This window comes from Agelaius tricolor, unplaced genomic scaffold, assembly GCF_023055355.1.
Source record: "Agelaius tricolor isolate 1412-34295 unplaced genomic scaffold, bAgeTri1.0.p SCAF_4, whole genome shotgun sequence".
Taxonomy (NCBI): domain Eukaryota; kingdom Metazoa; phylum Chordata; class Aves; order Passeriformes; family Icteridae; genus Agelaius; species Agelaius tricolor.
This window is the reverse complement of record NW_027269264.1, coordinates 17,259,136-17,269,435: the sequence shown is the minus strand read 5'-3', so window position 1 is coordinate 17,269,435 and position 10,300 is coordinate 17,259,136.

The following is a 10,300-nucleotide window of genomic DNA, read 5'->3' as shown; positions in this document are numbered from 1 at the left end:
TTGACAAGTTCCTGTTAATTTTGAAGGCTATCCCATACACATTGTAGACCACCAGAAGAAGTAAACCTTGCCTGTAGAAATCCATAGGATCACTAGGTTCTCAACTGATGCTGATTTCTCCATTAAATGTCATTGATCTTGGAGGGTCACTAAATCCTAGAATCATTAAGGTTGGAAAAGATCTTTAAGATCATCTAGTCCAGTCATTGACCTAGCATGACCATCATGTTCACCATTAAACCATGTCCTCATGTTCCGTATCCATGTGTTTTTTGAACACTCCCATGGATGGTGACCCCACCATAGGCTCTGAGCAGCCTATTCTAATAATTGAGAATCCTTTCTATGGAAAAATTTTTTCCAATATTTGATGTAAAACCACCCCAGTGTAAGTATGGTGTTCTATCCATAGGTCCCTTTCTTGGCTGTGGACCCAAGGAGAAATCAGATATTTTTGTCTGTCAAAGAGGTGTCAGGGGTATGACAGCTGAGGGGCAGAACTGACAACATGCATACTGACAAGATAATTTTAATGGCCTTTTTTCACTCGGGTTGAAGAACTCAAATTTGTAGTTGACTGTTTTGCTTTGTGCCTGAGTAGACATACTAGGGATTGAGGAGGGATACCCTGAGTATGCCAAGGAGGGACTGGTGTGGGTCTGCCAAAAAGAATCTGCTGTACACTAGTGCACATTTCCATATGGAACTCCCTTCTCTGTCAAAGTACAGGATACCTTACCACCACCACTGTTCAGGGGGAAAGCAACTTCTGCTACATCACTATTTTTTTTTGTCTTTTCAGCTGTATCACATTTCCTTCACTTGCAATATGCTCTTTTATTCTTCTGTGAGGCTTCTGTAAATTTCACATTAAAAATATATTTAATTTCCCTTCCATATATGAAACAGCTAAAAAAAATTATTTTAGCTTCTATTATTTGCACTTGCTAATGAAAATTTTCCCTTAAGTTCCCAGTAAGTGTGATAGTTCTTGATGGTAATGCTTGGCTACAAAGGTTTTGAGAATAGGATATTGCTGTCTGGTGAGTGAATAGGAGCTCCTGAAGAGATACTGCAGACTCAATGGTCAATGCCTGCAAACATTTCCTTGGCTTAATCATTTTTTAACCAATGTATTTCCTGGGTGATGCTGCTTTTTCAGTTAGGTATGCAAAACAAGAACAACAAGGATGTGTTATTTAAGTATTTTAACAGCACTATATATAGGCTTTCTGCATCTATTAATGGGAACAGATGTATTGCAAATGAAGTTTGAGAAAAGCTGTATGAGCTATGAAAAAGAGAAATCTTTTAATTAATTGTAAATTTTTCTTAGTTGTGTTTAGATGATACTTTTTTGAAGGGTCTCAATAACTCAAGTAAATAGAGATAAAAATGCTTGACTGCACTTCTACATGTACAAAATGTTGTATTTGTAGTGACTGCAAATACCTCTCCTAGGTTTTTCCTTACTTGCCTTTGAGAATAACCAATTTTTTAATGCTGTGGCATGGTTCACAGGAAGGGCATTACTCTCAAGCTGGTGTCATAATTCACTTGCCTAAGGTCTTAATATTTCTTGCCAAATGAAAACATTCAGTCCTCTACAATTTTATGAGAGATGAAAATTACAAATTTTTCATTTTTCAGTATTAAGAAGGAGATGTTGCTCATGCAGGGAACACATACATTTAAAAGAAATAATCCATGATGACATTAACCTAGTCATCCATTGCTACTGCTGAACTGAAGACCTGGACCAAAACTCAGTATTTGGTCCTTTCATACTACTTTTGCAAGGATAGCTGCTCATTCAGTTAGGTTTCAAAGTAAAAAAACAAGTGAGTTAGGATCTTCTAAAGCAGTATAGGAGCTTGCATAAAGGCATGTATACTACTGCATCTGCCTATTGCCAAAGAAGAAGGAAGGTATTAGGTATTGTGGAGACCCACTTTCTCTTGCTAACTTTCAGTCAAATTTTATATTATGTTCTGATTGAAAGAAACATTCTCTCTTCTTAACTCAAGTTAATGAGTTTGTGCAAAACTTTGTTTCATTCTGAAAGCTTTGATAAAAAGAAAACATGAAAGATTATTCCAGGGATTAATGAATTTTTGGTGCGAGAAACTCAGATTCTCCCTCCAATCGAGATGAGAGCCAGGTACACACTGGTGTGCAAATACGGCCCTGTAATTGCAGGACCTGAGTGTGCTGTCTGCAGAGTATTGAAAAATACCCAAGAAGTAGTCTAGACACACAGAGGTTTGTTCTAAAACATCATTCTGAGTCTGGACTCCTCTAAGTATGTGACACACAAACATTTAGGGTCTGAATCATGAAAATGCTGAAATCGCAGGTATTGCAGAGGGATTGCATCTTTTGCTGGATATTTTCTTACCTAGAGAAATCTGAGCTCTTCCTGCACCAAAAGTACGCATGGGCACCCAGGAATAGCCTGGGAAGGGGGTCTCTGCTTTTTCTACCAGCAGTTTATTATGTAGGTTGTGGAGCTCCTCCCAACACCCTTGTGGCTGTGAATACTTTGAAATACTGTGCCTGGCATGACAAAGGCTCACCTTTTTGTTTCATCCAAGTTACTCAGTGAGTGTTACATGGCTGTCCTTGTCCTGCTGGATGAGGGAGCATTTCTGGGAGTGTCACGTGCCAGAGCAGAGCAGTGGAAGTTAGCTCATGGCAGCAGAGACACATGAAGTACAGAAAGACTTGTTTTATGATCCCTTTGTACCAGTTAGTGAGAGCAATGCATGCAATTGCCTCTTATCTCGACCTCTTCTGGTTATTACAAAACACCTTTTCTGAGAGCTCTGAGAAAGCTGGAGTCTGCAGTGTTAATTTTATTAAGCCTTTCCTTAGGAGCTAATTGAACTGGGAAAGGCTGATGCTTTGTTGAGCACTCTGCCCCAAAATGCAGAGACTGTTGAGCAGAGACCACACAGTGATGTGGCTTGGTGAGTCAAGAGTCAGTCAAATAATAATTTATGAAATGAATACAGCCAGGTAACATAAAGGTAATATCTATGCTGAGATGGGTGATTTTGCACAGCTTCAGCCCAGGCTACCTAAACCTCCCTGTAAAATGCTTGGAAACCTCTCTTCCAAGCAGACTGCAAGATTTTTAAATAGCTTGTGGATCCAAGTTGCTTGTCAGACTGAAAGTTCTAGGAAAACACATATAGTAAAATGAGATAAATCTGTAATACATGAGTTTACAAAAAATTAAGACCAAAAAGCTACATTTGTGAAGGAAATTATTTTGAGATATCTCTGTAATCTGGAGTTTGAGGGATGAAATAAAAGAGGTAGAAATTAATCCAACCTTTAACACAGTCTCTGGTCATAACCTCTTTTTAGCTGAAGCAAATGAAAACATACCATTGTCTAGTGAGCCAGGGAGCTCCTGGACACAGAGGCATTTCCGGTATTTTACAGGACTTTCACCATTAAAGAATTTTGTGTTAAAGGTAACATCTGAAGACTACCTTTTGTTTTATGAGTTAGTGTGAGTTCTCAAGCTCTTCTGAAGAGCTGACTTTGTCCTTCCCTTTAGAAAACCACAGACCCAGGAACTATTGTATCCATCTACAGGTGAATTTATTTTGTTTTGTCATTAATGCAAAGCCTCTTTGCACTTAAAAGTTCGATGTCACTTTTAGCCCTTTAGAACAAACTCACTCCTATGGGAAATGAAAACCTTTTTAACTCAGTTCCCCACAAATTCCCAGTTAGCTTTCTTTTACCTCACCTCTACTTCATTCCTGCACCAAATGGGTGATGAGTGAGACTTGCTCTTTTCCAGCATGTTCCAAGTTGTGCACAATATAAAATTCTTAACCCAGAAATGTTAAGTGTGCACCCACATTGCCATGTGCCATGTCAGTTTTGACAAAGCTGTACAGACCTTTTGGGATGTAGCTATTGCAACACTCTGCTGAAAAAAAAGAAGAATATTTAATGTAATGTGTAATGTCACCTGGGCCATCGAGTTTTTATAGTAAAATGTGATTCCATCAATTAAAGACAGGATATAAAGGAAGATGTGTTAGTACTTCTATTTAAATACAGACTGTTCCTTGCTGTTTTCCTATAACGACTTCAAATATGCCTTCCATTTCCAAGGTCTCTAACTATAGGCTGTCATTAACAAGAGTTGAGAAAATAAATATTGACGGATCAGGATGAGCAAGCTTTGAAGACCAGGACCTGGTGACTAAGTACTTAAAACTACAACAACATCCACAGCTTCCTGATTTGTGAAGTATCTCAAAGCACAAAAACACAAAAACAGGGAAAAGGAGCTCTTTGTACCTCCTTTTATTTACTCATCCAGGATGGTCTCTGCTGGGTATGCACAGGAGTACCTGTGTACTTATCACACACACACAGTCTAAATATCCTTAACACTTTTTTTTAAGACTCTGGTGTGAATGAGCAAAATTTCTCTCTCCTCACTGATAACAGAGGCTTACTGGCTGCTGTCCAGGACTTTTGGAGGAAGTGGTTTTATGAGACACCTGGTTTCCTGCCCAACACTCTGGCAAGACTCCAGTCCCTGCAACTGAATCTCCAAGATGTATTTGGAAAGAAAATTCTCACTTTTATTCTAGCACTGCATTTGCTTTGATTTCTGCTTGTCATTAGGTTTGCTACATGTGGTGGAAATTTGTCAAACACTTAATGCAATTTCCTTCAGTGCTGGCTTATAACTCTCTGTGATTTTAGCTTCCCCCACTAGTATTGCAGCTGGACATCAAGGGCTTCTTCTTTGGTTTTCTTGTCTTAATTAGTTTTAAACTCTACCTTGCTTGCTATTTTTGCTCTGTTGATATCTTTTTAGCATTTCCAGAATAGGGCTGAGTAGCTGAAATTTCCTAGTAAAATACAGGCCTTGTTGGTGAAATATAGATATTGCTGGCTACACCATTTTTTATTGGTTCCATTACTAGAAATAACACTAAAAAGCAGCGGAAGAATGCAGCCCAGGTTTGTCTCAGAGCAAAGGCTGCTCTGGGGTTGCTTTGCACCTCCCAGCCTGCCTGCAGATGATGATTGAAACCAGGAGTTGTTAGGGAAGGGTGGTGACTGGTGCTGCTTTGAGAGCACTGGTGTGTGCGTGCTCCCTGCAGAGGGGACAGGCCTTCCCCATGGTGATATCTCAGTGAATTTGAATTTTTGCTGGGGATTTGGTGAATCCCCAGCAGCTCTCCCACTGCTTGGTGTCATGCTGGAAAGATATGTGCAGTGATAACCACCAGTGAGATTTCTTTCCATTTGCAGGGATCAGTGAGATTTGCCTTCTCCGGATATTTTAATAATAATTTGATCTTTTCTACGGTGTGGTTTTTTTTTCCCCTCTACACTAAATTAAAGTGGTAGGGTCAAGTTGTATTTTAAGCATTGTTTCTTTATTTGATCATCTCCTATCATTTTGTTATTTTTCAGTTTCCTAGTTGCAGCACAGGATTTAAAGTTAGACAAATAAAAGAAGTATAGGGGTAAAATTTACCATTACTGAATAATGCTTTTTTGAATTGCAATTCTGTGAAACTCAGTGAGTTAAAATGTTTGTTTCTCTAACCAAATAACATGCTAGGCTTTCTACTGAAAGGACCAATAACAATTGCATTTCCATGAAAAGAATTATTTAATATAAATGCATCCTTGTAGTGAGAGGCTCTTCAGTGCTTTACATTTCATTACCAACAGAAACATTTCAGGAAGGATATATTGTATTAGCACATGATGAACAGAAATAATGTCATACTGTTCCTAAGGTAAGACTGAATTCAGGAGTAAAGTTAATTTGCAAATACACAAACTCCAGAACAAATGATGTTTTACAGCGTTTTCCCTAGATAATGCAGGAAATAGCACATTGGAAATCTTATGCATCTCCATGGTAGCAGGCAGTTGCTCATCTTTACGAGTTTCAACATCTCTGACACAAGTACTTTTCCAGGAAAAATTGATGTGCCTGAAATGTGTATTGACCTCACATTAATTAAGTGCTCTGACAAGCTCCATGAACCAATGACGCCAATGACAGTGCCAAAACTTAAGGATGTTTAGGGATTAAATCTATGGATTGCATAAAACCAAAAAATGGTACGCTAGTATATTTGGACTAGGTTGAGTGCTGAGATTAAATATTCTTGATGTGGCCATTCACTGCCTTCCTCATACCTTCAGCACAATCTTTACACCATCTTTAATGTCTGTATAGGTAACAACAGTAAGTAACTATGGCATTTATTAATATATATTAGTTGAATCACATGACAACTTAAGTTCAAAGTCCTTGGAAAATATGTATAATTATTAATTTCAAGTAGTAATAATAAAATAGTTTATGTTTGTGCCTTTGTAAATGTGCTCATTTCTGTGCAGGGTACAGTGGTTTCCAGATGGGGAAAGTTTTTAGCAAATTTGAGATTTCCTTACTTTGTACCGTCTATCTAGAAATGTTATGTTGTAAAGCTTAGGAAACATCCCCAAAATAAGTTTGTTTGCTTCCACTTAAAACCTTCTTTCTTCCCAAACCCCTGAACTCCGAAAACAAAACAAAACATGGGTCCAGTGATCAAAGATATCATGAGTCTTCAGATTTTCTGTTCTTTCCATACATATCTTCCCCTTTGATTACTATGTTTCTTTCCACTTGAACAGGACCAATATTAATTTAATTAATTTATAGGGTCAGGTAAATTGTGGAGTCTATAGCTCTCTGCCCCTTAAAAAAAGTTTTACAATGGAAAATGATCACTACATGGTGATTTTCTCAGTTTTCTCCTGAATAACATCAGCCAGCCCAAGTTACCCTTCAGCTGTTTTGTTTCTCTGTTGTCATGGGCTCTACCACTCCCCAGGACTGCCCTTAGGAGTCAGAAAAACAGCTTAATCTTTCTAAGTTAATGAACATGTTGTTACCAGTACATCATGTAACAGCTCCAACTCTCCACGCTGAGATTGTTTATAAGCATTTACTGATATGAGGTGCTGCTTTCTGATCTCTTTCTTCTAGTAAAAAAACAAAGAAACCAGCTGTGGAAATGATACTTGAATGTGATTTGGGAGATAAAAGTCTGATGAGGAAAGTTGCTCTGGAGAATATCTACTGTGGGACGAGTGGAAAGCCTCCCTCACATGGAAACAGTTCAGAAAAGTTGATTTTAGCCCAGGAAGAACAGTCAGCAGGGGACTTATCTTTCTGAAGAAGGTAAATGATCTAAAGAGGAGGTTTGACTCTGAACAAAACACAGCCTGGATGTTCCTGCATCAAGCCTCCATGAAGCAGATACCCATTTCTTCAGCCCTAATAATAGAACCAGCTGATTATCCTATGGTCTAGCTTTTTATTATTAAACTATTATGCTGTGCAAAGACCTACAAGATGAGTAGCAGAAGCAAAAACAACCTACATCTAATTTATTATACACAACTCTGGCACAGGCCACAAGACTGGCTTAGTCTTGAGCAGCACTTCAAACCCATAAAGACTAAAATCTTCAGCTGGAAGTTGCACAAGCCCCTCAAAAAGAGAATTGGGGCTTTCAGACCTGCACTGTTTTGGCACAGGATGAGAGAGTATTTATTAAGGAAGAGTAGGAACATTGTTACAACAAGCCAGGCCACCTGGTCCTTTGGACAGAATTGTACTCTGTGGGATGTTTTTCCCATGGATTCAGCTCTCTTGCAGACTCAATCAGGTGGCAAGTTGGGTAGGTCCATGGAGAAAACAGGTTATAGCCCTATTCTGAGTTAAAACTGAAAGGGTAGTGCTAAAAAGAGCAATGTTTCTGGATACAATTGCTTCACTTACTCACAGTAACTAATGTTTGTGCTGCCTTTTCATGGCAAAAAAAAAAAAAAAACAAACCAAACAAAAAAACCAACCAAAAAAAGAGCAGATTGTGGTAACAGTGAACACAGTGGACAAGAATCAGTTAACTTATTTTCCTTTGCTGCAAGGTAGAGAATTGTACAGATTATTTTAAAAGCAGAGGCAGTGCTGCATGCAGCACTGGAAAGTAAAGAATTCTTTCCTTTAATATCTTTACCAATTGCAGATTAACTTTATGTTTTTCCATCTTGCCATAATGATGGCTTAAATCTATGGTAGAAGGGGTGAAGTAATTATGTGTTCTAAAATGTTAGCAACTTTTTTAATAAACTCATTTTTCTTTTACTTTTTGTATTTATTTTGCAAACATGGAATACCTGTGAATTCATCTTTCTTCAAAAATGAACCTGGTGCAAAAAGTTGGTGGTTATGCATTATCTACAAGTGATCCATCGCTACAAAATTAGAGGGAAAACAACTGTTTCATCCTTTATCAGAAACCTTTTGTCAGCGTTGAAATATAATGCAGTTTCCACCAGGTTTTTAGAAGAGGTCTGAACAGAGCACAACATAGGTTCATATTTTCAAGTAGTCAGTTCACATTAAGAAGCTAAGAGGTGAATCAGAACTTCCTGTAATGATTAATGGATAACAGAGAGCTCTGGTTCTCAATTAGATTGCTCTTTTATGCCCCTTTTCTTCTCCCTCTGATTAATTACAGTTTCCTGAAAACATTACTCTCTTCTTGGAAATTCAAGAGATAACTGGTCAGCAACATCATATGAGATTGTTGTAACATCATGCTTCAATTCACGAAGAAATGGGAAGCATTGAGTGTTTATGTTCATTTTTTTGCAGTGATTATTTTCTGACCCAAATTATCTGTTGTCTGTATTATCCTACATCTCCTTGAATACTATGAACATGTTCACACCCTTAGATTTGTGCCTAGTCCATTTTGCCCAATATGCCCAACTATCTACTTGTAGTTTCCTCATCCCAGCCATCATAAATAATGATACCTTTTCAGAGGAGTCTGAAGAAAAAAGAGTATCAGGAAATGTCCACTGCCATACCAGTGTGGAATAGTGTGATGGCCAGGACTTTTCCAAAAGTAATGAACTATATTTTTTAGCTTTTACTTGTTGGAATTAATTTCCCCTTGCATTTGTCCTTCCCTTCTTCTTCTGTGGGATACTGAAATTCCAATGAGTAAGCTCAGAGCTGTGTCCCTGTGGTATGCTGCCATGCTATGTAACTATATTGTGCTGCTCAGAGGAGGGAGGAGTTCACTGTCTGCTATCTTATTATTATTACATATATGTTGAGGTCTATCTGATAATTTCTGAAACAGACAGAAGCCTGTCATTGACAAAAAATTTTATAACTCTTTATTTAGGCCTTAAACAATGAAGAGTCTGTCTAAAGAGAGATTGGTCAAGTGGTTCACAGCTATCAGAGATAAGTCATGTCTGTGAGTTAGACCCATGTTACCCTTTTATTCCTGGTGGCATGAGTGCTTCCAGAATATGTCATCCCTCATACCCCTGTAAAGCATTGCAGTTGGTGCTGTAACCAAGGAGGGTCCTCAAGGCAGAGAGAGTGATCATTCCATGGTGAGTGGTGGGCAGTGGGAAGAGACTGCCCTGCCTCTAAGTGCTCTGATGGCTCAGTGTGCCCATGAGAGCCTGGGGACCTCCAGTATCCAGGCCATGCTGCCAAGGGCTCTCCTACAAACTTTCTCTGAAAGCAAAACCAGTATGCAACATACTGGTGAGGACAGGGATGCAGCATTATATGCCTCAGAATGAACCACATGGATTTGCACCACAACTAGGTTATAACACTTCCTTTTGGAAATAAATACTTTGCTCCAAGAAATGCTAGGTTTCCATAGAAGAAGAAAAATAAATTGTGCGTGTAAGGTAGGACAAGAGGAAAGAATTTGACAGTCAAATTGTTTCAAAAAATTGTTTCAAAGAATTGTGTTTCATTCATGAGACTGCTGTTCATATGATAAGGAAAAAGTCTAGAAATAAAAATCAATATTTTAAATTCTGTGTCAGAGCTGTGATTCCTTGTCAGAGTTCAGAGTGTGGCAGCTACTCCTTGCTAGCTGCTCCTGTATGTGTTCCTACAACACGGTAATTTTTCAGGAATGAATGGCTCAGAGGAATGGGTGAAGCACCTTGCATTTTGTGAACAGTGTTGCCAGGCAGAAGCATGAACCAAGGTCATGCTTTGGGCTAGTGAAGCCACTGAGAGCTGCTATCACAGCTGATATTACAGGATCTTGTTCAGTTACTTTTAAGTCTTGATTTCCTAATGGATCACTTTCATTTTTAGTAATGCTCTCCTTTCTTCTTAGGCCAGGTCCCATTAATATGCAGGAAGTAGAGGATCACTCTGTAAAAGCTGGAGAGACTTCAGTTTCCAAATAGG